Raw genomic sequence first — 6,320 nt, forward strand, 5'->3', positions numbered from 1 at the left:
GTTCGATATCTTTTTCAACTCCATTAGAGGTTATAATTATGCGAGGCATTACAGAGGCGTCATAACCGGCTGTACTATAATTGCTCATCTTGTCAAAATAATGCGCTTTTCTTTCAGAAACACGCTACAAAATTATGGATTAAAAGCATGCGACAAAGCATGCGTGCTTCACTGCTTTCGCAGTCATTCTGCGATGACTTGCCCATGCTTCGTGCGGCACTCAAGCAACGAGGGAGCCGTGACAATGCCGGTAACATGTTAACTGTGATTTTAATCGATTGTGTTCAAAAGTACCAACTGGCATCGTCAGCGAGCGCATTGCGCTTTGATTCAGGTATTCCTGGTGCGCGGAAAAGCGCTACTCCCCGTCAATTCTTATTTCCCCATGCGATTTAGTTGCCTGGCTTGCGACAGTGTACACTTGTCAAGCGAAATTTATATATGCGCGTTTTTAAACAGACAGGCGTTTGCACGCATGCGAGAGAGAATGTGATGAATCAACATTTGTGTGTCCGTGTTGCTGATCAACGAAAGGAATTGTTCGATTATATAAACGTGTGTAAGTTTCCGTCGATGCCCTAAGATGCGAAAGACATCAGCGCTTCAATTTCACCCCTCCCCCCTCAAAAAAGCGTGAACCCTACGCCACAAATCCCACTGGACAGGGTTGATTTCAAGAAAAGTTATAAAAATCGGGAAATTAGGTGGGTGAAATTGAAAGTATACATAAAATAGCGACATTCGCTAATTTCCCACATGATTCCAGATAATGAAATAGCGATGTTGGATATTTTACCACAGCTTATATTTCCACGTGGTGCTTTTACAAGAAGTTGTACACGTACGAATGAGGTAGGTGATGATTTCGAATGGAATGCCCATTGACGCCTAAGAGACAGATGTTGCTTAATCTGTTGAGAGACTTTGTCGGGGCAAGCTGGTGCGACATTTGCAAAATAGAACAGCACGAAGAACGGGACGTTATAGGTCTTGTGGTTTTTGTGTCTTTCGTCTCGTCCTCCATGCTGTTCTATTTTGCAACTGTTGAGAGAGAGAGCGAAAGCACTTTACTTGCACCCGTCTGAACTTATGGGTGATCGGGGTGAGGCGCACCTGCCCCTTTCACCGTCTACTTCCCCCCTAGTTGTCGGTCGGAACCCGTCCGGCTTCTGGCAGCGACTTCGGCTTGACAGATGTCTTGTTTATTATCTTGTTCTTCCGGGCTGTGGAGGGAGGATTCTCATGGCTCTTATGGGTATAAACTGTCAGCGTTAAATGATTCTATTAAATTTTTGGCTTGCTTCTCATCAATTTGTAAAGTATGATACACCAATGCTAGACGTACTTCCTTATGATAAGACGACGTGGATGAGGAGAGTTAGCGCCGGCAGACTTTTTTTCTTTGTGTACCGTTTACTCTTCGTACCATTCAAACAAGCACTGTGCTCTCTAAGGCAAAAGAGTGTTAAATGGGTGTGTGGTTCGTCCTTTTGTGGACAAATGGGGCTGCCACAAGCAATAATCCTTTTAGGTACCAACGGCACCGGGGCTAACTGTTAGGCTTTACTTATACACCTTTCCGGGCAACAGTTACTCCTAACAAATCAGCTCAATGGACTAACATTTATTCCGCACATTTACACGATACCGGGCTACTGTTACTCCCCAGAGTTGCACCTCGCCGGATGAATGGTCGGTTTGCTCAAATATTCTATTCGGATTAAATTAGCAGGGACAGTTGGGCGAGTTGGTTGAAGTTCATCTTTAAAAGGCGCGAAAAAAACCACAACGGACAGGTAGGAAGGAGACAGGACGACGCGCTACTAGCAGCTGAAGCTTTAATCAAAGCGAAAGGAGATATACACACACATTACAAAAAACAAGAAAAAGAACCAGATCACCGCAGAATGAATATGCATACAAAAGATAAAACACAAGACACGTTTTTTGTCACGAGCTTAAGTTATATCAAGGTAATCTACCTCTCGGCTTGATAGCGCTACGGACGGACAGCTTATACAAGAAACACCCGATTTAGAAATATAGGCGGCTTCCACAATTTCACGAGTCCTTTGAACTCGGTTCGAAAACAAAATAGCTGCTTCTTTAAACAAAGGAAGACACCCACAAGCCTGACAATGCGCAGATAAGTGTGAAAGCTTGTCGGTCTTCAACGACCTTTCATGTTCACGCAAGCGTATGTTTACACACCGTCCAGTTTGTCCGATGTATGTGCGTTTGCAAGTTGTAGGTATGTTATATACTACGCCAACATACGCTTGCGTGAACATGAAAGGTCGTTGAAGACCGACAAGCTTTCACACTTATCTGCGCATTGTCAGGCTTGTGGGTGTCTTCCTTTGTTTAAAGAAGCAGCTATTTTGTTTTCGAACCGAGTTCAAAGGACTCGTGAAATTGTGGAAGCCGCCTATATTTCTAAATCGGGTGTTTCTTGTATAAGCTGTCCGTCCGTAGCGCTATCAAGCCGAGAGGTAGATTACCTTGATATAACCTAAGCTGGTGACAAAAAACGTGTCTTGTGTTTTATCTTTTGTATGCATATTCATTCTGCGGTGATCTGGTTCTTTTCCTTGTTTTTTGTAATGTGTGTGTATATCTCCTTTCGCTTTGATTAAAGCTTCAGTTGCTAGTAGCGCGTCGTCCTGTCTCCTTCCTACCTGTCCGTTGTGGTTTTTTTCGCGCCTTTTAAAGATCATATTCGGATTAACTTTTTATCGCCAGTTCAAATAATCCGTCAATCCCAGAGATGATTTTCTACAGTTACTCTCCGAGAAGCTTAATACTTTTCCGCGTGTTTTTTCCCCGGTGAGCAACAAATGGCACGGAAATTAACACGCGAAAAAATATTATGTCATGCGTGTTTCATTGGTTTCGCAGTCAATGCGACAACGAAAAACAAAACTAAGATAATGAAATGTTTTAGTTTTCTATATACGTGTGACGTTTATGCATTCTTTCAGTGAAGTCGCTGTGAAATGTAACACAGGTATCATCCGCGTTGTCATATGTCGTAGAGTCCTCTTTGTGAAGTTGCTCCAACGGAAGGGATAGATGACTGGCATTGCACGCGCCAGCGCACGCAACAGTCTGCGTGGTGTAGACAACGGCTGCGTCCTGCAAAGCATGAAACGATTGCAAATAGTTGGTCACAAGGAATGCAAACAGCCGTTTTAGCGCAAACACGCAGATTACGTACCGTCGTCAGCCAGCACAGTAACCAACGTGCTCGTAGGAAACACAGGAACTTCCACTTCTTCCCTTGCACACGACGGCTCTCTAGGTCGTTTCAGTGGCGGTCGAACTGTCCGTGGTCGGGGCTTCGGCGTCGTGAAGTATGCTGGTAGGCCATTGAAAACACCGGCACTGACGTTAGGTCTGTGGCTCGGCTTGTCCCTCGGCAACGGCACGGCGTCACCGTTTATCATGAAATCATCCGCACGGATGATGTCCTATGAGTCAAAGTGCTTCGCGCACACACGCACATGCTTCGAATCGAAGCTGAAGTCGTCCGCTTCTTGTCGCTGTATGGCTCGCTTCCAGTGCTCGAACTGCTCGCGAACACTCGGCGTGCCAAATAGCGATACCTTTTCGCTAGTGCCATTGTAGCCGGAACGGCACCCCGGTACACAACACCTGAACGACATCGTCACGCGAACGTGCCGCTTCGAATGTACATTGCTAGAATTCGGCTCTCATATAAAAGGAAATCACACACACGAAGTACCCGTGCAGACTTTCCGCTCGCGCTCGCCGCATGTGCGGTTTCTCTAGAATAAACCCGGCGAAGTTTGGTCTCTAAGCTTTGTGCGACATCTTTGTGCAACATATGAAGCTCCTCCATAGCGTGACGGCGAAGTTTCATGACCAGAAAAAGTATCGAAGGACTATGCTATGGCAGTTTTTGCTGGATATGCCTGTTTTTGCGCATATACAACTTTCTGTGAACTCATGGTTGCTGACAGAGAGGTAGGGAGAAAAATAAATATTATTGAGAACATACACAATCCTTTGCCGGTGGGCGACCTTCTTAGTCCAGAAAACCGTGGACGCTGATCATCTCCCTGCTGAGGCAGATCAGCTTACGGGGCAAACTTGAGAAAGCTGGGCTCGATAATGTGCTCGACTCTACTGCCTCATTACAAGCCGCCGCGACCGCTGCAGGCTACCCTATGATAAGCGAGATGAAGCTGGCTAATCGGAGACTAATGTGGGAATATTTTTTAGCTCTCCTGGCTAGGCACAACTAAAATGCTCGACACTTCTGCACACTCATCAACTCACAGCAGCTTGGATATGGAGCAGTGGTGACGCTAATCGTTTTCAAAGAAAGAAACTAAATTTCCTGAAAAAAAGGAAAGCGCTTGATCGGGCTATAAAACGTTTACTGGTTCCCGTCCGTATTTGCATCGCCGGTTACGTAAATTTCAGGACAGGCAGAACAAAATAAAAAGATGGCATGACATGTTATAGAGCCCCAGCTGAGCGATAGCCTCCTCCGCAATGCTCGAGCGCAAGACCAGAAAGCGTGGAATGGGCATCCCGCACCGCAGAGAGCCCACTGTGCGTGGTCATAACACACGGAGGACAGTCGTCAGAGCTGAATGCCTGACTTGATGGTTTCCTAGGCTGTAGCTGACAATGACCACCATCGAAAGGGCGGGGGGATCCGCCCCCTGTACATTTCTCAGTGCGGGGGGGGGGGGGGGGGGCTAGCGTTCTTCTTGGGCCCCCGGTAGATACGCTTATGAATAAAAAGAAAATTTCCCATCCTGCAGTGAAACACGTTTGCTTCCGCGCCGTACCAGCACATTTTTTTTTCACACGTTTAATAATGCGGGCCATTGTGGTCTAGGGTATATTCACCAAGTCACTATTCACAATTTGAACAGCGCCTGCGCCATGGAAACAGAGCGCCAGCAGCAACTGAAGGAGCGGTGGCACGGGGAAACCGATGTAGCGGGGGCTCGTTTCCAGCGGCAAGCTCGGGATATGAAGTCTGCTCAGCAACACACCGTCGCTGAACTCTTCCGTGGAATTTTGATGGTTGCCGAACATTCGCAGCGTTAATTGCACATATGGACACCGATCGCGTACGTCATCTTTTCTTTGATGAGTTCAGCCACAGCGCTCCGTATAGGTGGTGGCCTAAGATACCTGCCGGGTTACCTTATGAAACGCCACCTTTTCACGGCGATAGGGTAAGGACGGGTTGAATCGAGGCATAAGGTTTTTTTTATGAAACGCGTTAAGTTGCCGGAAAGGTAAGGAGGGCAAAAGATAAGGATAATGTGGTTTGTGAATATAGGCCATAGAGCACCTCTTCGCTTCTAGCGCTTGCATGATAAGTTTAGAAGGGTGGAAAACTGGGCCAGTAGGAATAGCTCCATAAATAATTATGATAAAAGAAATAGATAATAAAACGTAGTGCACCAACGTAGAAACCGTAGTGTAGGTAACATGGGGTACTGCATACGTAATAAACATAACACTATATCAACAAAACATTTCTTTTCTGAAGTGCTCAGTTAGATTGCACCATGTTTCCCGTTATATTTTATCCAGAGTGTGGAAGTCTGGTACGTCAAAAAAGAGGCAGACATTTGAGTACTTTCGGTTACTCAAGAATACCAGCGTAGTAAAATCTTTCTGTCTTCGGGCTTTTCCTGCAAAGCAAGGTCGGGAATTTAGATCACATGCGCTCCATATTGGCTTACAGCCACATCATGTCGAATCAGCGTAGAACATTCACCAAGTCGTCTCAGTGCGTGTACGAGAAGTTAATTTATTGTTTCTTTTTTTTCAGATACGAGCTTGCAATAGGCAAAGACCTTGCATACGCATTGATGAAAATTGATCCAAAATACGCCAGGGCCTCAACATACGCGCACCCAGCCAGTAAAGATGCCTATGCAATCTACAAATTGGGGGGCTATTACTGGTACGGTAAATACTTCTCGTTTGCTGTTCGCGGATCTTATGACAGCACGAATGGCGAGTCCTACCAGGTAAGTTGAATAATTTCCTTGCCGTAGAGCAAGGGGTCCCCTTTCAGTTAGTAGGCTAATCAGTCTCGCAAGTGTAGCTCAACTCTTTTATGTGTCAACAGAATGGACGCGCTGCAAGATGATCGTTAGTTTTATCAGGAAGGGCCGATCAGGCATCATGAACACCAGATCTCTTGTTGAGTGTTTCCATCGCTTCGCCAACTTTCTTAAAAAGTAATTCATCTACATATACATTGATTTCGTGTAAGAGCTCACAGCAATGTCCAAGACAGCAGACATTTTCACATTTCCACG

Source organism: Rhipicephalus sanguineus, chromosome 9, assembly GCF_013339695.2.
Source record: "Rhipicephalus sanguineus isolate Rsan-2018 chromosome 9, BIME_Rsan_1.4, whole genome shotgun sequence".
In the NCBI taxonomy this organism is placed as follows: Eukaryota; Metazoa; Arthropoda; class Arachnida; order Ixodida; family Ixodidae; genus Rhipicephalus; species Rhipicephalus sanguineus.